This window comes from Megachile rotundata, chromosome 8 (genome assembly GCF_050947335.1).
Source record: "Megachile rotundata isolate GNS110a chromosome 8, iyMegRotu1, whole genome shotgun sequence".
NCBI classification, from domain to species: domain Eukaryota; kingdom Metazoa; phylum Arthropoda; class Insecta; order Hymenoptera; family Megachilidae; genus Megachile; species Megachile rotundata.
The window spans coordinates 9760658-9782831 of NC_134990.1; the positions used below are offsets into that span (position 1 = coordinate 9760658).

Consider the following 22174-nt stretch of genomic DNA (forward strand, 5'->3'; position numbering starts at 1 on the left):
CCTTCAAAAATTGCAAACGACACAGATATTTCTAGTAACTCCAGTATTTACGCCACTGCGCAGAAGCTGTTACAATAGAGATCCACAAGCTAGACCGCCTTTTGTAGAAAATAAGTCGGAATAACTCGAAAATCACTCCATAATGCTGGATTCCCGACAATAAGGGCCCTTTAGAATTCAGAAACTTCGTGACTGACTAAAGGGACGTCGAAATGTATTCATCTCGCTGACGAATGTAACACGAGTGTGCGAAGATCGACAGCTTTTCTTGTGATGTATGCACTGTGCACGTTTGCTAAGTTGACGGACGAAGCAGTAATATTTCTATTGTTTTTCAATAATCATTTGTTAGACGCGCGTAGAGGTACGTTTACTGAAGAAGTGCCTTTAAAGTACTATAGTGGGGAGTGGTGGGGATTTCTGGTGAGAAAATTGAAATATAGGGGAAAGTGGATTTTTGGGATATTGGATTTTTGGTGAGTTGATTTTTTAATTTAGAATTTGAAGATTTGGGATTTGGAGATTTAATGAATTTAGAGAATTTAGGGAATTTGAGAAATTAGGGTTTTGAGGATTTGGGGTCTTGAGAATTTGGGATTTGAGAATTTGGGAACTTGACAAGTCAGGGTTTGAGAATTTGGGGATTTTAAAATTAAGGGATCTGACAAGTCAAGGATTTGAGAATTTGGGGATTTTAGAATTTAGGGATTTGAGAATTTGGGGGTTTTAGAATTTAGGAACTTCAGAATTTGGAATCTTGAGAATTTAAGGATTTGAGAATTTAAGGATTTGAGAATTTGGGGATTTGACAAGTCAGGGTTTGAGAATTTGGGGATTTTAGAATTTAGGGACTTGACAAATCAGGGTTTTGGAGATTTGGGGATTTTAGAATTTAGGGATTTGACAAGTCAGGGATTTGAGAATTTGGGGATTTTAGAATTTAGGGACTTCAGAATTTGAAATCTTGAGAATTTAAGGATTTGAGAATTTAGGAATTTGATAAGTCAGGGATTTGAGAATTTGGGGATTTTATAATTTAGGAACTTCAGAATTTGAAATCTTGAGAATTTGGGAATTTGACAAGTCAGGGATTGAGAATTTGGGGATTTTAGAATTTAGGGACTTGACAAATCAGGGATTTGGAGATTTGGGAATTTTAGAATTTAGGGATTTGACAAGTCAGGGATTTGAGAATTTGAGGATTTTAGAATTTAGGGACTTCAGAATTTGGAATCTTGAGAATTTAAGGATTTGAGAATTTTGGAATTTGACAAGTCAGGGTTTGAGAATTTGGGGATTTAGCAGCTTTTTGGCCGCGATGGAAAACGAAGAAGAGCAGGTGTCGAAAATGCTGCTTTTTACCTTCTTGATATTCCATTTCTGAGCCTCAATAGTAATGACGAATGAATCTACTGAAAAAAACGATTAACACAGGTTTAGAGCAGAAAGAGTCCTATCGAATGAATATTATAACCTCTTGCAAATTGCAAAATGTCGCTGTAAAAAAAAACGCTACGAACTTATTCCCCAACCTAATATAAATGGATTATTCTGAACAGTTCGACAAGAAGAGAACAACAGAAATATGTTTACCAGATTTAAAGTTTCTTTTTTATTTATTACCGACGGTGAAGTGTAGTTATAGAGAAATTCGGTTCTAACCCATCAGTAGAAAGGAGACTATCAGATTTGTACACCGCATAATAGAATTCCATCGGGCCGACCCTAATCTCGACGCAGTGTTGGGTTACGTTTTCGAAACTTTTGAAAATATTGTCAAATATTTGATGCCGCTTCGTGGAGCACGCAGGCTTTTCAACGCTGCGGCCAAGCTCATACACGCGGGGATTAGATACTTGATCCTAGACACACTTTTTGGGGTCTTAAGGGCATTTTGGTCGAAAGTAGCATTTTTTTTTTCTTTGTACTAAGATTTGGTAACCGTGACAGAGATTTTGAAATTCTTTTTGAGACATCTGGATTTGATGGAATATTTTTATATTCTTGTATTGTTAAATTAATTTCTGTGTTAGGTTTAGAGATTTTCTTACAGATTTTGTTCATTTAAGTTTCTGAATTTTTGAACTTTTATAAGAGTTGACTTTTATATTTTGGAATTTTGAAATTTTGAAATGGTTAAGTTTGCAAGATTTGGAATTTCTTGAAAAACTAAATTTTAATATTCTGTGATTCCCCAAATCTTTCCATTTATATATTTTCAAATGTTTTAATTCTTAAATCTACAAATTTTCAAATCTTGTGATTCTCAAATCTTGAAATTCTCAAATTAGTAAATTCTCAAATTTTGCAATTGTAAAATTTTAAAATTTTCAAATTCTCAAATCTCACCACTTCAAATTCACAAATTCTGAAATCCCCAAATCTCCAAATCCCTGATTTGTCAAGTCTCTAAATTCTAAAATCCCCAAATTCTCAAACCCTGACTTATCAAGTCTCCAAATCCTTAAATCTCAAAATTCTCAAATACTTAAATTCTCAAGATTCCAAATTCTGAAGTCCCTAAATTCTAAAATCTCCAAATTCTCAAACCCTGACTTGTCAAATTCCCAAATTCTCAAATCCTTAAATTCTCAAGATTCCAAATTCTGAAGTCCCTAAATTCTAAAATCTCCAAATTCTCAAACCCTGACTTGTCAAATTCCCAAATTCTCAAATCCCTAATTTCTAAAATTTTCAAATTTCCAAATTCTCAAATTCCCTAAATTCTCCAAATCTCCAAATTCCAAATCCTCAAATCCTAAATTGAAAAGTCAACCCACCAAAAATCCACTTTCCTCGATATCTGCATTTTCTCATCAGAAATCCCCACCACTGCCCACTGTGCATACGCAACACATCGCGCAGCGAATATTCTATACACACGCGAATCAGAAATTCACGTGGAAAAATTTTGAAACACCCGAAACTCGAAACTTCCGAAACTTGACACGGTTTTGTTTTCGCGAACCGATACAACGTTTTCAAGCTCGCGTCGCTACGCAGTTTTCACGATCGAACGTGCGTAACCTCGAAAACAAAAACTAATCACCGCGCATGCGCATCACATCGCGCACCGAATACATATTCTAGAAACACGCGAAACAGATATTCACATGGTGCGTCGCGAACGGTTGATTCCTTCATTTTGTACATTTTCGAGTTTCGAAAGAATGTTCGACAGTCGAAAGTGTGTTGTGGTTCGAGAGGTTTCGAGAAACCCATCGCTACTCGTATTCGAATACAGTGATCGTATCGCGTTGCGTTTCCTGAGGGACGCAACAGGTTAGATCCGCGACTGATCGACGCGATAATCTAAATGGAAAGTTGTATTGAATCAGCAGCAACATAATGAAAGCTTTCAGGCAGTTGGCTACCCGTATAATGATAGTTAATGCTCGTAATTCGAAACGCGGCAGATATTTTTTTCGATCCGTGAAAACGGAGGACCATTCTTCCTTTCGTCTTTTGTTGCGCGGACCCTAATATAATTGTCATATAACAATATATGTGAATTGTACGAACTCAAATGGGAAAAATTCTGTGACAATAATAAGTAAAATATAAATTAGTATTATTTAAACTTTTATGGTCGTTGTTTGCAGTCTTGAAATAGACAGTGTATTTAATTATGTAAAGTGTCAGTTGTGGGTAATTAATTAGTTTTTTGTATTTGTGTTTAAAAAACTGGAAATTGGTTATTACAGATGTGTCTAAAATTAATATAACTAATGGTGTGCTAAATAGTATGACTAGAAGATTTTTTATTTTGTTAACTGATACATTTTTGTTGTATATTTTTGTGACATGGTTTATTGTAATTTAGTGTGTCAATTTTTCAATTTATAAATACTGGATTTAAATATTTGAAGAATTAAAAAAACTTAGCTTGAGGGTTCATGTTTTTAGTATATTAAAAATTGAGAAATTTCAAATATTAAAATGTAATATTGAAAATGCTAAATTTCCAAATGTCATTCATACAAATTTAATAACAAAAATTTACAAATTTGTTAAATTAAATTTACAAATTTAAAAATTTAATATTTGTATAAATTTAAATTTGTAAACATTTGTATAAGTTTAAATTTGTAAATATTTGTATAAATTGAAATTTGTAAATATTCGTATAAATTAAAATTTGTTAACATTTGTATAAATTAAAATTTGTAAATATTTGTATAAATTTAAATCTGTAAATATTTGTATAAATTGAAATTTGTAAATATTTGTATAAATTTAAACTTGTAAACATTTGTATAAATTAAAATTTGTAAATATTTGTATAAATTGAAATTTGTAAATATTTGTATGAACTTAAATTTGTAAATATTTGTATAAATTTAAACTTGTAACTATTTGTACAAATTTAAATTTGTAAATTTTTTAATTTAAATTGCATAATTTAAAAATATGAAACCCAGATATATCTTATATCTAAACCTGTAGTACAAGTGGACAAACCTTGTTCACATCAATGCAAGTAATAAAGATATGGGTACTCTATCTCTCACTGTCAAACTCCCTATAATAATACTTATTTTATATCTCGACGAGTACAATGTTTTTTCATTATTTTCGTATCATCGGGTCCGATCGAAATTTTTTTTAAGCAAAGGGCAGTATAATAACAGAAGTGAATGCTGTCACGCGAGTTCCCCGATGAAATAAGATTAATTCGCAAAATCCTGTCATTAATAAAGGTGTTCACGATTCATCGGTCGACATTCAGAGCTTCAACCACAAAGGGGAGCAAGGTATCGCGGTATTAAATGACAAGACACGCAATCACGATGCAGATCGAATAAACGGGAACAGAGATGAACGGTGAACAAAGAGGGAGATCTGAAGGGATGACAGAGAAAAATGAACAATGAACGAGCCCTTTCGCAATAAAAATTAATCGTAACTCAGAAAGTACTTTTCGCATGAATTTAATACTTAAATTTGTATGCTGAATGATACAGTAGACTCTCTTATTTTTATTTATAATTTTATTTTTGGAGTATTTCAATTTTATTTACTTTGTATTATTCGTGAAATTTATGTAATTTTGTGTGATTTATAAATGGGGGAAATTGAAAATTTATGAAATATTAAGATTTGGTGAAATGTTATAGGTTAAGATTTTATGAAATGTTGTAAATCAACAATTGGTAAAACTTTATAAAATATATACTATTTAACTTTAATAAATTTTAAATAAAATATAATATAATGTATGATATAAAATTGTACAAATTAAGGACTGATAAAATGTTTAAAATTTAGGATTGGTAAAATATCTCAAACTAGAAATTGTAGTAAAAATAAAAATAAACTATTTAATTTTGAAACAAAATATTTTTACTGAATTTTAAGAATAGTTTTTCTTTTAGATGGAAAATTAATTATGTATATTTTACCCTTATCCTTCTCAGCATAAATTAATTATTATATATATTATTGAAACAAATTGATGACATAAATGTACTGTAAAAATTGCAGTAAAATAGCATTTATTTAACTGTTTGTTGGCTGTATAGTTTTTTATATATTTATGGGGGTGAAAGGACCTGTGGTCCTTCAAATGATCGCCATCTGGCGTTGAAGGACCAAACTATGCAGTTTAGGGAGGTAACAAGGACATTTAATAGATGGTGCATTGCAAGTTTGCAAAAATTGCTGTGCAAAAAATTTATTAAAGAAATTTACAGGAATCTTTAACAAACTTTGATGGTTCCTTTGGAAAATATTTTGTATTTGAAGTATAGTAAATATATTTAAGATATAGTTAAATTATTGAATACATTTAATATTATTACACTTTTTCTACAAGTCTCACATAAATGTATTTAAAAAGTATAAAATAACAAAAATATTCAAATTTGCACTATTTATTAATAAATCACCACATACGTTTAACATAAAAATATTAACAAAGCTAGTAAATATAATTATTAATTAAATAATACTTTAATTTTAATTTTGAAAATGAATATGTTTATAATAAAATACTTTGTGAATTATACAAAATATTCTATATATCTTAATAAATCCTATATTGTATTACTAACCTGTATAATAATAATTATTATAATTTTATGAAATACTAAAAATTAACAAATACTTGAAAATGATATATGTGAAAAATATAATATGATATAAATTATTATACGAATTAAAGAATAATTATTTTATTTAAAGAAAAGTAAAAATATTTTATATTATATTGAAAAATCAAATGTATATAATCTAAAATTCAGATCCTAATTTTTAAATATCATTAAATTTGTTGAATTCAAATATTATAAATTTTATTCTCTAAATTCTAATATTATTGTGAAGTGTACTCATTAAATAAATTATTTATCTACTTGTGTTTTGTTCATTCTTTATTTATTTTGATATTATTTGTTATATATGTAAATGTTGCTTTGAACAACAATTTATTTATACAATATATTGTTTCTCATTCTTTTTATTTATATTTATGTGTTAATTTGTGTGTTATTAATCATTTGTTTATTTTTGTATTATTTATCATAAATATATAAATATTGCTCTAGAGTTAATTTATTAAATAATTTTCTTTATTTGTGATTTCTTTTTTGTAGTTATTATTTATTTACCTGTAGTTTATTTGTTGCTTATTTATTTCTGTATCATTATATGTTTATTTGTATATTATTTGTTACATACTTCTTAGTGTATTATTTATTGTTCATATATTTTTGTATTATTTATTGTTCATATATTTTTATATTATTTATTATATATCTATTTGTTGTACTATTTACTTAATTCTCAATTTATAATTTATTATTAATTCTTCCAATTATTACTGTATTTATTAGTCTCTCTCTTATTTCCTATTTTATCAATACTATTAAATAATATATGTTTTTATAAGGCATATTAAAGGTATATACACACTAAGGTATATTAAGAAAAAACCACAAAATCTTATGTCCACACAATTTATTTACCAAGTACACTAACAATCATTTTAAAAACGCAAAGCGAAAGAAACTGGAGCATGCGGTCCAAAAAAACATCAGAAAAAACCTTATTAAAATATTACAAAAGTGCATACTAAACCCTAACATTAAGTGCACAAAAAAGAAACACAAATGAACACAAATTTCGAGATCAAACAAAAAAATTTCCTCACACGGTATTTAGCAGAACTCGATCGATTCTGCTTCGATTATGCAATATATCACAAGATATCGCTCGAGCTGTGATTTCTATCATTCTTACCCTAACCTTACACCCTCTAATTATACTCTTAACAATTAATAATCACAGTTTCGTTATTTTTCTTCTCGTACAATATTCCTTATTTTTATTTACAAACTAATATTGCAATTCTCCGGAAGACACGTGAGATCAAACGTACGCTTTAAAGCACTTTTCTATCACAGTTTTCTTACTAAATTATTTCTATAATCGCAGTATCACAGTTTTCATGATCTATCACAGTTTCTACGCTTGTATGATATACTCTGTCGCGTATCACAGTTGTTCATATTATAGAATATGCACTGGGCGGCCTATGTTCTCGAACGAAGTTCGATTATTTTACGTCTACATATTTATATGTCTATGCACTTAACTCTAGGATCACAGATGAGTCAGTCTAATTACGCTCGCAACTTACAAGATAATTCGAGTGCAGTGTACGCTTTTTCAAAATAAATGGGGACAATTTTTGAATTATTATTGCCCCATTTTGGAAGAGCAAATCTAACTGCAAATATTACATTTTTTGATTTTTCATTTTTTTCAATTTTTTGTTAATTTTTTGAACTTTTTTTTGTGAAATTTTTGGAAGTGGAAACTTTTGAGTCTGGAGATTTTGTAAGTTTTTGATATTTGAATTTGTAAGTTTTTTAATTTTTGAATTGGAGCTTTTTTTCAACTTCTTAATTTTTTTGAATTTTGCAATTTTTCGATTTTGGAATTTTTGGATTTTCAAATTTCCAAATTTGCTAATTTTTAAGCATTTAAATTTCCAAATTTCAAATTACTAAATTTTTAAATTTCCAAATTTCAAATTACCAAATTTTTTAAATTTCTAAATTTTCAAATTTTTAATTTTCTGTCTTCCGAAATTTCCAAGTTCCTAAATTGTCAAATTTCGATATTCCAAAATTTCCAAAAATCCCTAGATCCCAAGTTCCCAATTCCAAAAATCCCTAGATCCCAAATTTCCAATTCCAAAAATCCCCAGATGCCAAAATCCTTATTCCAAAAATCTCCAAATCTCAAATTTCCAATTCCAAAAAACCCTAGACCCCAAATTTCCAATTTCAAAAATCCCTAAATCCCAAATTCCCAATTCCAAAAATCCCCAGATCCCAAATTCCCAATTCCAAAAATCCCTAGACCCCAAATTCCCATTTCCAAAAATCCCCAGATCTCAAACTCCCTAGACCCTCAAATCCCCATTACTCAAATTCCCTAAATCCCCAAATCCCAAACTCCCTATCTCCCAAATTCCAACTTCCAAAATCTCAAAAACTCCCAAAATCCAAAATCTGTAATTCCAAAAATTGATCAACCAAACTTCAACTGTCACCATTTTCCCCTAGATCGTCATTTTCCTACCCTCTCACATTGCAACTTCCCTCTTAAATCTACGTAAATCTATCGCAAACGCATCGTTCCGAAGTTCCCTAATTCAATTAAAGCTCCGAACCAGAAGTTACGTAACCCTTAAACGCTTAACTAAATTAACGGAAGAAAGACAATTGAAACTTAAAGCTACCTTAAACTGGAAGACCGTATCGATTATCTATCAATGTCACGAAGTACATCTTCACCATGTTGGATGACAATACGTCAACGTGTCGCTTTCAGCTTCATCTCCCTCAGCTCGTTCTCCAGATTTTCGTTCCTCAAGTTCCACATCTCGTCGTCGTACGATTGCGATCTGGCGTCCGATTTGCCGTTCTGCCGATGAAACTTGTGGCACAGTAGTCGAACGCTCGTCAGGGCTTTCCTGATAGCTTTTCTGGTGAGCAGCGTACTGTCAATTCGTCGATCAGTCATCGAACTGACGTTCACTCTGGAGACCTGTCTCCTCATGGTGGCGCCGAAGCAGAAAAACCGGTCGCGATTCTTCACGTTTCTGAGCCGGACTGCCGGTTGTTGATCAACGATCTTTTGCGTCGGTGCGCTAGTTCTGTGTGTATGCACGTCGTGTGTTTTTGTAGCGACGTGTGTGTGTGAACACGTGAACGACAGAGAAGGAGAACGAGTAAACGGAACACGTGCACGAGTACAACACGAGTCCGTTGGGTGGATTCGAGTTTATCCCTGGTGAAACGCACGTTTGAGTAGGTGTGATTGAATGTGAGCTAGGATGAGGAGTCTTCCTCTTATATAGGCAAAGGGCGGCGCATGCGCGGAGTCGAATTCGAGAGCCGAGGGTGGAGACAACGTTCTTTCGCACAGGTACGTGCGTGGGCTCGGGTGCGCAGAAGGGCAGGTACTTTCCACCCCTTCGGTATTTGTGCACCCTCTAGAAAAGACCGTCCAACCGCCGCTTATGTAATTTGCATCTCACGTGTTGCTACTGAATTCTTTTACACGGATTTTAAGGCATTGTTCGACGTGGGAAACGGGGTTTGAAAAGGCGATAGGAAATCATTTGGAAATTATTCCGTTTTACAAGTGTACATTTTTAATGACGGGAAAACGAAGTAATATATTCTATTGATGTTTCTGGGAGAAATTTTAACTGGTGAATATTTAGTGGGTTCTTTTATTTTTCTGGCTGAGACATTTTATTCCAATTATTTTTGCTTTAAAATATGTTTTATTATATGAAATATAATAGCAATTTTATTACGCAAAATATATTTTATTTAATTAATTTGAAAATAATTTTTATTTTTATGAAACAATTAATTTTGCAATTTTCTTCCATCACATTTTTATATATTCTGTTTTTAGATTATAATTACATATTGTTAGTTATAAGTTATAGTTACATGTATCTAATTATAATTACTATACTACAATTTATAATTACATATAATTACTGCGTTGTGAAATATAGTTTGTAATAACATTATAACTTCTCAGTTGCAGAATACTAATTTAACAATGCAGTATTAAAATTTTTGTACTGTCACTATATTAGTAATTAAAAATTAAGTATAGTATTATTTGCAATTTATTGTGTTATAACTCAAGTACAAATTATAATATTGTAATACAACTACTTATAGAATAATTTAAATTTGAGGTAAATTATTAATTATAAACAAATGATAATATTGTAAATTTTTTAATTAGTTTCATGTTTAATTATAAATATTTATTATTTGAAAATTTTTAAGTATGTCATAAATTTGTTTTGCTGTATCTGTAAAGAATTAAAAAGGTAAAATATGTACAAAATTATTTAAAAGATACAAAATATTCTTTATTTATGTAGTATTTATTGTAACAAATCATACAGATATAAATTCAATATATAAATATAAATAACATATAAAGCGGTTAGAAGAAAATAATATAAAACATAAACTATAATATTATAATAGACAGAATAAAAATGCGTTTAAAAACAATTTTAACTCAAATATACCTATATAAAATAATATAATTGAAAGAAGAAATAAACAATCTCTAAAATCATGCATTCGAATCAGTAAACTCATAAATGAATTTTAAATATCCCTCCATGCGCGCGCAATTGCAAACAATTTCATCAACTCGAGTGCGCATGCGCATAACTCGTTCAGCTCACGAAAATTGAGTACAAAAGAACGATCGCGTTTTGGGCAGTTAACATCGAGAGTAATAATTCCCGTTCCAAGTGTTGCAAAAAGTATTCGTTATTCTGGCAAAAGATCGTTCCGTTTTTGTATCTCGAAGCGAGTAAAACCGAAAGAAAAAATCCGCTCGCAATAAAGATGTAAATTGCGAAAAGAACAAAAAACGCGAACGGGGAGAGAAGAATAAACGGGACTGACATTTGCGTTCAGCTCGAATTACGCGCGACTCGAAAGCAAAGGTGGATCGTAACGAAGACGAGTTAAAAGAAATAAGACGAGAACGAGGGTAAAAGAAAACAAGAGACCCGGCGTGTACAAGAAGGATAAAGAGAGAGGAGAATGAACGATTAGCGAGGTGACGAACGAGAGCAAAAGAGAAAAGAAAGGTCGGCCGTGGCGTACGCGCAGCACGAGCTGCGCACGATACAACAGGAAGACAAAAACATCGTACGAGAAGAAACTGGCTTAGTTAGCAGAGGAAAGTAAAACGAAAAAGAGAAAAAAGATCACGGGACCCGTGTAGGGAGATAGAGGCAGCCACGAGAAGGACGGCTTCTGTCAAGAAAGAAGAGGGAAAGTAAGTGTTTTATCGTTGGCATACGCGTTGCACGAGCTGCGACGGACAAAGAGGGGGTAGTTGAAAGAAGTCGACAGAACGGGACGGTGAATGAAGAAAAGGACAGCGATCGCGAGACCGAAGAAAGAACTGTAAGAGCGAGGAAGGAAGAAGGGAAATGGGTACTTGGTGGCGCACGCGCAGCACGAGCTGCGCACGGTACGGAGAAAAAGATGCAGACACGATAAAAGGAACAAGGAGAAAGGAGGATGGAGAAAAGGCAAAAAGCTGTCGGAGGAAGCAGCGTGAACGACGTCGGAGAAAAAGACACGTGGCGGGAGCAAGTAAGAGAAGGCCGCTCGTTTCTGGCGTACGCGCAGCACGAGCTGCGCACGGTAGCACTTGGCGCATGCGCGGCACATGCCTGTACTCCGATCAGAGACACGAGTGCGAGAGAAGCACGTAGCACGCTCGTGCTGAAGCAAGAAAGACGCAGACCCGACATCGAGAAGCAACAAAGGATAGAGAGCGTCCTGTAAGGTGAGTGAAAGAGCTGAAATATCTTTGAGAAAGGAACGAGACGGATATAGTCGTTATAGGGGCACGTTGAAACGCGAAGGAATTAGGATTTACCGGGAGGGAGAGAGAGGCAATTTGAAAGGGTGGGGATAGAAGGATAACTTGTTGCACGGAAGGTCGTATTGCCGCGAACTTAACCTTAGATTCGGATTCGTACACGGAACCTGTATTGCGATACTCGCCTTTTTTACTTTCTTTCAATATCCTACATTAATTGCAGATATACCCTGTGTTAATTAGCGAAATTTAAGCTTATAGATTGCATTACTATGCGTGGATGTAAATCTTATCTCATACCAGTTTGTAATTATTGGGTTTCAATAAATTGATGCTGGAAACTGGAAATCGTGTAGACGTTCTTATAAGAGTGTGTACTTCATACTATGTTACTTTTCCACTATACTAGTATATCACTAGACTTTTATTAAGATTTGCAGAAATATGGAAATCTAGAAATATCAAAATCTAAGAATATTGGTGTATAGTCCGTATAATCTAGGAATATATTTAGGGATATTGTGATATGTATCTAGGAATATAGCCTAGAAATATAAGTACCTAGAATTTAATAGTAGCGATATAAATCTTAGTATTTAATAGTATACCTCGGCCACGCTTTTGCAGAAAAGATTTTATACTCTGATTTTTCTGTCTATATCGGGACAGGTCATCAGCCCGTTCTCGTTAGGCGTGTAATTAAGCTAGACTCTGTTCTGCGAAACGGTCGATTAAAATATATCGAAGCGACGCAAGAAATTCGATTCGATACCCGTACACGATAGGAAATGAAAAATGAACGAAGACTGATATATGCATGTAAATAGAAGGCCCTCGAGGGCCGGTTGTATTAGACGCGGCTGGCGCGAGAAAATGCGTGAATAATGTTCTTATAGACAGCATTTACCAGCACCAGTTGATTTTACTAAATCGAGCTTCGGGTTACAACCGGTAGCCAGAAGCTATTAAATACCACGGTTCGATTAGATTCCGTATCGATGGAATGAGTTGTAAAATGCGCGGATAATCCGTTCGTTTAAGTTGCCCGGTTCGATGGATCGATCGTTAACGCTACGTCGACCTCGACCGCTCTGCGCATGCGCAGTTAATTCTTCTCTCGATACCATTTTCTAATTGTAGTTTTTTCTATTTATTATTAGAGTTTTTGCTTGTTTATAAATACTTTTCATAGATTAATCATTTATAATTTATTTGTGAAGAATGATTTATAATTTATTTGTGAGTAGAAGGTAATTGAGGTTTTAACGAGAATTAAAACCTAATCTAATCTTAAATTTTCAATTTTATATATTTCTGTTTTTAATTACAATTTTATTAAAAAGTAAATTGGTAAATTCAATTTTTTAATTGTAATTTTTAATTAGAATTTTTAATTTTGAAATTAAGTTTCTAATTCTTCATTGATAAAAGTTTTTGTTGATGATTTAAAATTAATTGTTAATTAGTGAGGTCCACAATTATAATTAATTTTTAATTTCATAAATTTGTATAAGAAGTTGACTTTTAATTTTTAACTACAAAATGATGTAAGAATTATTAATTATTAATGATTATGACTTATAAAGTAATGATTAAAATTGATTATGACTGATTTAATTATAAACTAATTAAGATTAATATATGTATGATTAAATTGATTAAAAATGAGTTTAATTGAATTGATGTAATTTAATCAATTTGAATGAAATCAATTAAATATGTGGATTATATATTTAATTAATTAAATAGGAAATATTGATTTCTTATTTAAAATATTTAATTAAATAAGAAATTAATTTTTTACTTATCCAATCAATACATTATGAGATAATTAATCAATATACAATTCATTGATTATTGATTATGAATTAATACATGATAATTAATCAATATAAAATTCATTGATTATTGATTATGAATTAATACATAATAATTAATCAATATAAAATTCATTGATTATTGATTATGAATTGATACATTATAATTAATCAATATAAAATTCATTGATTATTGATTATGAATTAATACATAATAATTAATCAATATAAGATTCATTGATTATTGATTATGAATTGATACATCATAATTAATCAATATAAAATTCATTAATAATCGATTATGAATTAATACATCATAATTAATCAATATAAAATTCATTAATAATTGATTATGAATTAATACATGATAATTAATCAATATAAAATTCATTGATTATTAATTATGAATTAATACATAATATTTAATCAATACATAACTACAGAATTGAAACACAATTCATAAATTGATTACTTATGGTTCACTAGTGAATACCTAATTAAGTAATTAATTAAATACCTCATGAATTATTTGAAATTTAATTATCGTAAATTTATGATACTTTTTAAAATTATTATAAATAATTTAACCTTAATTATCTCACGCTTGAATTTGTTCTGTAATTATTTGAAACAAAAATGGTGGCAAGATAAATGGGATCAGGCTGTGAATCGCAGGAAAATATGTGTTCTGCTCGAAACGCATCCGTATTTCACTGGCTTGAAATAGCAAGACATGTGAATATAAAGACTTGGAGGAAGGTATTCCGCTAATGGTCGACTCTGTACCAAGATGAATGGGACGCGAAGGGTGGTAAAGGGGTGCAATGGGTCCCCGCAGTCGCAATATTTAGATTCCTGACCAACCGCACGCATCTGTCGGCCCTTCGATATTTCCCTTCCTTTTCCTCCGATGCGCGTGCATTTACGCAGCAATGCAAATGAATGCATTTGCACGTTTACCGTGAGCGTCGACGGGCAACTGTTTATGCGAATGCATTTTAAATCAACAGTGAATGCTGTACTGTTATTCTATCTACGTTTTATCGGAGTAGAATTATGCGAATGAAGATTAAATAAATAATGTTTGGGCCAGTGATCAAAGCAATCGAGGTCCTAACAAAATCAACAACAACAAAAAATTATGTTTGTAACAATGGTGTATATTGATGTACAGAAATTTGAACATGTGGAGAGTAGTAGTAGAACATAAATGTGAAGAGTAGTATTTTAGTATGTGTATGTAACTCCCTACCAAATGTAGTATGAATCTCCGTAAGAACCTACATCCGCATAAACGTCCCCAATCATTTAATTACAGTATTAAACGCATTAGCATGCGGATCCACTGAATTACCGGCCCAAAACCTACACGTCTCTTGGTCCCTGTATATTTGTGTTTTATGGTGATGTACGGGTATTTGATATTGAATCTGGGTATTCCTAAGACTTTGTGATTTTAAATACTTGCATTTCTAAATTATTTTATGAGGAGTTCCTATATTTTTGAGGTACTGCATCATGAGTTGCTATATTTCTAAATTATGTATTGTCAATAGGTATTTTTATAGTTTTTATATTTTCAAACTTCGTATTCATAAAATTTTGTATTTTCAGATGATACATTCTTATATTTCGATAATTGCAAATATCACATTTTCTAGTTTCATGTTTTTAAATTTTGATATTCCAAAATTCCACAATAGAAAATTTTCACATTCCCAATTTCCACATTCCCTAATTCCACATTTCCCAATTTTTATATTCCTAAATTTCACATTCCCAAATTCCACGTTCCCCAATTTCCACATTCCCCAATTTCCATACTCCCCAATTTCCACATTCCCAATTTCCACATTCCCAATTTCTACTTTCCCAATTTCCACATTCCCAGTTTCCACATTTCCAAATTCCACATTCCCAATTTCCACATTGACAAATTTCACATTCCCAAATTTCTACATTCCCCAATTTCCACATTCCCAATTTCCACATTTCCAAATTCCACATTCCCCAATTTCCACATTCCCCAATTTTCACGTTCCCAAATTTCCACATTCCCAATTTCCACTTTCCCAATTTCCACATTTACAAATTTCACATTCCCCAAATTCCACATTCCCCATTTCCATATCTCCCAATTTCCACATTCCCAAATTCCACGTTCCCCAATTTCCACATTTCCCAATTTCCATATTCCCAATTCCCACATTCCCAATTTCCACATTCACAAATTTCACATTCTCCAAATTCCATATTCCTAAATTCCATATTCCTAAATTCCATATTCCTAAATTCTACATTCCCAAATTTCACATTCTCCAATTTCCACATTCTCAATTTCCCCATTCCCTAATTTCCATATTTCCAAATTTCCACATTCCCCTATTTCACATTTCCTAATTTCCAAATTCTTTAATTCTTTAATTCCATTTCTCATAATACTCAAATTTTCAAAATTGCACCCTTTCTAAATTCTTGTGTTACGAATTCATCAAATTTTAAAAATCTTTCAATGTTCCCATATCTTAAAATTCCTTCAAATCTCCAATTTTCGTAAAATTCCAAAACTCTCCAATTTTCTCAACATTACCAAATTCCCAAAATTCCCAAAATCTCAAATTTTTCATTATTTCAAATTTCTAAACTCCCGTATTGCCTAATTATTAAGTCCATTAATTCTTAAAATTCTCAAAGTTCTCAAATTGGTAAATTCCCAAAATTTCTAAGTTTGCAAAATCTCAAATTTGTCATTTTTCCAAAAGTCTTAAATATCATATTACGTAATTATTGAATCCCTTTATTCTTAAAATTCCCAAAGTTCCCGAATAGCAAAATTCCCAAAACCTCACATTTTTTATTTTTCCAAAATTCGATATTCTCATATTGCCTACCTATTAAATTCCATAATACTCACAATACTCAAAATTCCCTTAAATTCACAAATTTTCAACTTCCCGACTTCTCAAACTTCCCTATCACCAAATTCTGAATACCCGAAAGTCCCCAATCTCCAGAATTCCTTAAAAGTCCCCAATCTCCAAAATTCCTTAAAACTGCCCAATCTCCAAAATTCCCTACAACTCCCCAAATCTTCAAATTTTCAAATTTGCCGCTCATCTAACACTCTAAATTCCCTTACTTTCCATCGGAATCCGCAATCGCCGCGTGCACGCTCCCCGTTCCCCTCGTCGCACGCGTAGCGCCGCTAGTCGCGCACCGCTATCTAGCCGGCACTTAGCGCGCGTACACGCGTACGCTTGTGCAGGCAGGCAGGCGAGCAGGCAGGAGCACAAGGTAACGCGCGGGTGCGTTTTTCGAGGGTGTGTTGATCGGCTCGGCTCGGTTGCCTGGCCATCGGGCCCCAACAGCGTGTGTATATCTGTCGAGCTGGCAGCTGGAGGTTTCGCGCGTGAGAACTCGGTGGCTCGGAGGTTCCCTGGTTTCTCGTCGCCACCTGTCCTCGCGTAGCTCTCTCGAGGCGACCGCCAACCCTCTTTCCATCGTCCTCCTTTTCCTTCGGCTTCTTCCCTCGCCCCCTCGCAACCCTTCGAAGGTAATCACGCCTCGTCCCCGGGATCCCGCCACCCCGGACAAAGTATCGGCATGTTTTGACGTTATGCTAATGCCACGTGTGTCGTTGCACGGAACGGGGTGGATGAATGACGATGCCCATTTGCCAAGGACGAGCGTGTGGCTGAATCGTGCCGATTTTTCTGCGGGAACCGGACTTTCGGTACGGTGCTTCAATGTTCTTCTGGATGAATTTTTCTGGTTATAGAAATTATGATAAAATCAAAATTTTTTTTCTTTTGGTTATGGAAAATTGACATTTATTTGATATTTAACAATTGATATTTAAATTTATAGGAAATAATTATAGAAGGTTATTAAAATAATTTGTTCTGTTTTATTGATTGCCACGTAATGCTTTTAGGTAATTACTTAGTGCTTTGTACATTTTTTAATTTTATAACATGTTTTATATTGTTAATTGCCGGTGACTGACGCGGCCTGAACGGAAAGATCAGTGTCAGTTACTAATGACTGACAGTGTAAAATATATATTTTATCATTTTTTACATATTTTAATGTTTTTCATTGTCAGTCACCGGTAACTAACACGACCCAACGAGAAGATCAGTGTCAGTCATTGGTGATTGACAGTGTAAAATATATATTTTATCATTTCTTACAAATTTAAATATTTCACATTGTCAGTCATCGGTGACTGACGCAACTTGAACGAAAAGATCAGTGTCAGTCACCGGTGACTGACAATGCAAAATATACATATATTCTACTATTTCTTACGTATTTTTATATTTTACATTGTCAATCACCGGTGACTGACGCGATTTGGACGGAAAATTCGATGCCAGTCACTGGTGACTGACATGTAATATATATCATATTTCACATTTAAATATGATATTTTATATTGTCAGTCATCGATGATCGACACTGAATTTTCCATTCATATCGCGTCAGTCACCGGTGACTGACTGTAAAATATGATATGGAACTAAAAAATGTACACTGGTTTAATTACATAAAATTTATTTGAATTTACTTAATTTTTATTAAGTAAAGTACACTTTGGAGAGAGTACATTTTACACATTTAAATTTTCGCGGTTGTTTTCATGGTTGAAAACTTGTATCTAAAAGTGTCCTAAGTCAATCTATTATCGATGATGGAAACTGTGGATTTTTAAATGTCGAAAGGCAGTGACACTGGTAGTTACAATGAATTAATTAGTTAGTATAATAATTAATTAGTATTAATACGATATATACCACCGGAGTACCGTGACTTCGAATCCCTCTCGCACACACAAAATGCAGAGCAGTAAATTGTTATGTAATTTATATAGTTAGATTTCCTGAATCGCGTATACGGTGTTTTTCGAGCGTCGCAATGAAATATAAAATAAATCGAATATTGTCTTTTCAATTCGAAGCGTTTGAAATTGTATCGAATCGGGCTGTTTGAAATTTGATGAGAAATCCAGTTGTTAATTTTGAAAACTCCTTGGTGAGAAGACGTTCGCTTAATAATTGCTCTGTCGCGTGAATTTTGATGACGAGTTGAAAAATATATATGGCTAGTCCACTCAAAAATGAGCGTATAAATAATAAAATTTGATTAGAAAATGTTATTTATTTTTTCTTTTTACTTGGAACCATGCTCGGTCTTCGATATTGTCTACTTAATAGAACATTTGAAATTTATGTCCCCTATTGTAACGCGATGGAGGGTTGAACTCTTCGAGTCTAAATTTTCAAATTAATTTTCCAATTTAAAAATCTACAAAATTGTCAATCTATAAACTTGATATTTCGCAGTTCTGAAAGTATGTATCAAACTTTCACTAAAACAAACAAAATAAAAATTTATAAATTTACCACTTGCAACATTAATAATCTGCTATATTAATCGTTATCTTTCCATAAACGAAATTTAATTCCTTTACAAAACGCTCGATCGAGACAACAAATTAACTGAAATGGACTCCATTACAAAGTATACTTTTCGAGGATCCGATAACCAATTACACTCTCATTGAATTGCAAAAGAGTTTCCAAGAGATAATTGCTACCGATGTTCTCAGTAAACAATCAAGCCGAAATATTTAATAACCGTTCGTAAAATTTTACGATATCGATTCGGACATTGTTAAATCGTCGAAAGTTATACAAAAAGCTGACTCATTGATTGCAATGAAGCACTCGGTAAATAAAATTGTACAAGATATACATGCTGTAACAGTTGTCTCGTTTTCCCGATAACGAGCGTGTAACTGATTCGATTATATCGTTGTCGAATCGCGAGAAGATTTATCGCCGATACGTTTAATCCTCGGATCGACAAATTAATCACAAAATTGATACACGCGTAAAACGTCTCGGATGATCATATTATTCGAGCAATTTTTCAGAAACGCACCGGCTAAGGAATATCGTGCAATAAATATCCCGCATTTTGCAATCGGTGGAAAAAGTTAATTTCATCTTATTGCGACTTTTTGCTCGCTTTCACCTATAAAACAATCACGAAACCCCGAGTAAAATATTATACTTAGCGTTTCGAGAGCTTTTCATCTTCGCCTTTTTTTCCTCCGGGTTATATTTCAACTCTGTAATTCGCGAAGTACCAAAAAATCCACGGCCAGCCACCACGCGGTAATTATGTAAAATCACGGTTCATATGTGTCTCTTAGTATTAATGAATCCTCGGTTAACACAGATTTGTAAGTAGGTACTAGAAGACCTAACCGATTCTGCACCTGCCCGACATTAATTTTTTCTTAACGCCTCCGACACCAATAATTGGTCAAATTGCATTAAAGAGTCTTAAACGACACGCCCACCCTTTTTTCCAGTGTCCCCATTAGGAGCCATTTTGGACACAGTCGGTTTCAAGGTCGACAATTAAACCTATTTGCTCTAACTTTCGATTCGTGTCATTCAATCTGTAATAATACTTTACTATACTTTCTGCAGTTTCATCGGATTTGATGTGCCTTTACTTAATGAACGTTTTTTCAAATTGCGGGTCTCCGTGTTAATGGCAGTATTGGTCGATGAGGGTTTTAAGGAATTGTTACAAAATGATGATTTATGCTGTTGGAATTAAATGTATTCATACAGTTTTAATAAATTATATCTTATTGCAACTGAACCCAAAATGCAACTTATCCTCAATAGTTTATTCTATAAGATTTGAACTTCTAAAAATTTACCTAAATTCACAAAAATTTATCTTCATTTACAGACATAAGTTCCTTCATTAATATTCTTAGATAAAAACATATTATGTACACATTTCTTCGAATAACGTCTAAACTCTGTATCAAAACAGTCCGCCATTTTGTCGATCTTCGTCAGCCATGTTGGATGACACTCAGATCATTTTTCACAACTCTATAACCTAACAATCTAACCTACTATGAATAACATAAGCTAATAACCTATCATGAATAATTTTCCTATGAACAACAAACTAATATATGAATAACAAATATAAGAATTTGTATAACAAATAATAAATAATAAAATGTGAAGATTAGAAGATTCGAGCCACCAAAATTTCGAATGTCAGGCAACGCGTTAATGTCCTTTCTTCAATTGTCCCCATTAAGTCTCCTGCGCGGCAATTTCGAGGTCGACAATTGGAAACATTTGTCCCAGGTACTCGGGTTTCAGCCCCGGGCCGTAGGTCCCCGAAGCGTGCACGGAACGTGGTGGTCGTGTGCGAGAAACGTGTGTGCCCTTTCCGTGTCAGTGTGACGCGTTTCCAAAGTTCCGATGAGCAGCACCCTTTGTAACGTGACTCGGTTCTGGGTTTGGAGATGAATACGCGAAACACATCGGAATTTGTTTCGAACAAAGCTTGGAGGCAGTTACAAAAATTTATTGTATAGGACCATCTACATATGTACGTTAGAACATTTGTTTAAATAATATATGGAGCAGTGTGTTGAAAGATATGAGTCAGTTTTGATAATATTTAGGGAGTATTAAACGAGGAAGATCTCAAAAAATTTATTAACATTTGTACTATTATATCGTGACGCACTCGTGACGCACACCTGAATATTTTCTTAAGGAATATATTGAGCATTGTGTTGAAAGGTATGTGTTAGTTTTGGTAATATTTAGGGATTATTAAACGAGGACGATCTTAAAAAATTTATTAACAATTACCCTATAATATTGTGACGCACTCGTGACGCACACCTGAACATTTTCTTAAGGAATATATTGAGCATTGTGTTGAAAGGTATGTGTTAGTTTTGGTAATAATTAGCGATTATTAAACGAGGACGATCTTAAAAAATTTATTAACAATTACCCTATAATATTGTGACGCACTCGTGACGCACACCTGAACATTTTCTTAAGGAATATATTGAGCATTGTGTTGAAAGGTATGTGTTAGTTTTGGTAATATTTAGGGATTATTAAACGAGGACGATCTTAAAAAATTTATTAACAATTACCCTATAATATTGTGACGCACTCGTGACGCACACCAGAACATTTTCTTAAGTAATATATTGAGCAACTTGTTAAAAGACGTACATTACTTTTGGCAATATTTAGCGATTATTAAACGAGGATAATTTCAAAAAATTTCTTAACTCTGGTCCTGTAATATTGTGACGCACTTGTGACGCACACTATAGTTGGGTTATAGTAATGAGACACGATAGACTCGCATTTTCACTGCAATTGAAGATATTTGGTTTAATTCTAATTACAACTTATATAATCAAGCTGGAGGCAAAATATGCTTAACATTTTGACTTTCTTTAGTTGACCTAACGTTCCAGCAATGATTAGCTACAGTTAGCTATAGTTAGATGGTGGGCTAAGGGGTTCGTTGTACTATTTGAGTCTGACTCGTGACGCACGTGCATTTAACTCGTGATGCACTACTATTGCAAGGTCTAC

General features: G+C 32.8%; 1 protein-coding gene across 6 annotated transcripts in view; it reads left to right on the plus strand.

The window, feature by feature from the left end:
• LOC100881127 (tubulin monoglutamylase TTLL4) overlaps window positions 1-22174 on the plus strand; it is a 302465-nt gene that overhangs the window by 154781 nt on the left and 125510 nt on the right. Inside the window, exon 1 of one of the 6 annotated variants that reach the window (XM_003701903.3) lies at window positions 11495-11865. The exons of the other annotated variants lie outside the window; for them this stretch is intronic. The gene's annotated coding sequence lies outside the window, so the exon portion shown is untranslated. Of the gene's footprint in view, window positions 1-11494; window positions 11866-22174 lie in introns of those variants that run through there. 6 annotated transcript variants of the gene reach the window in all.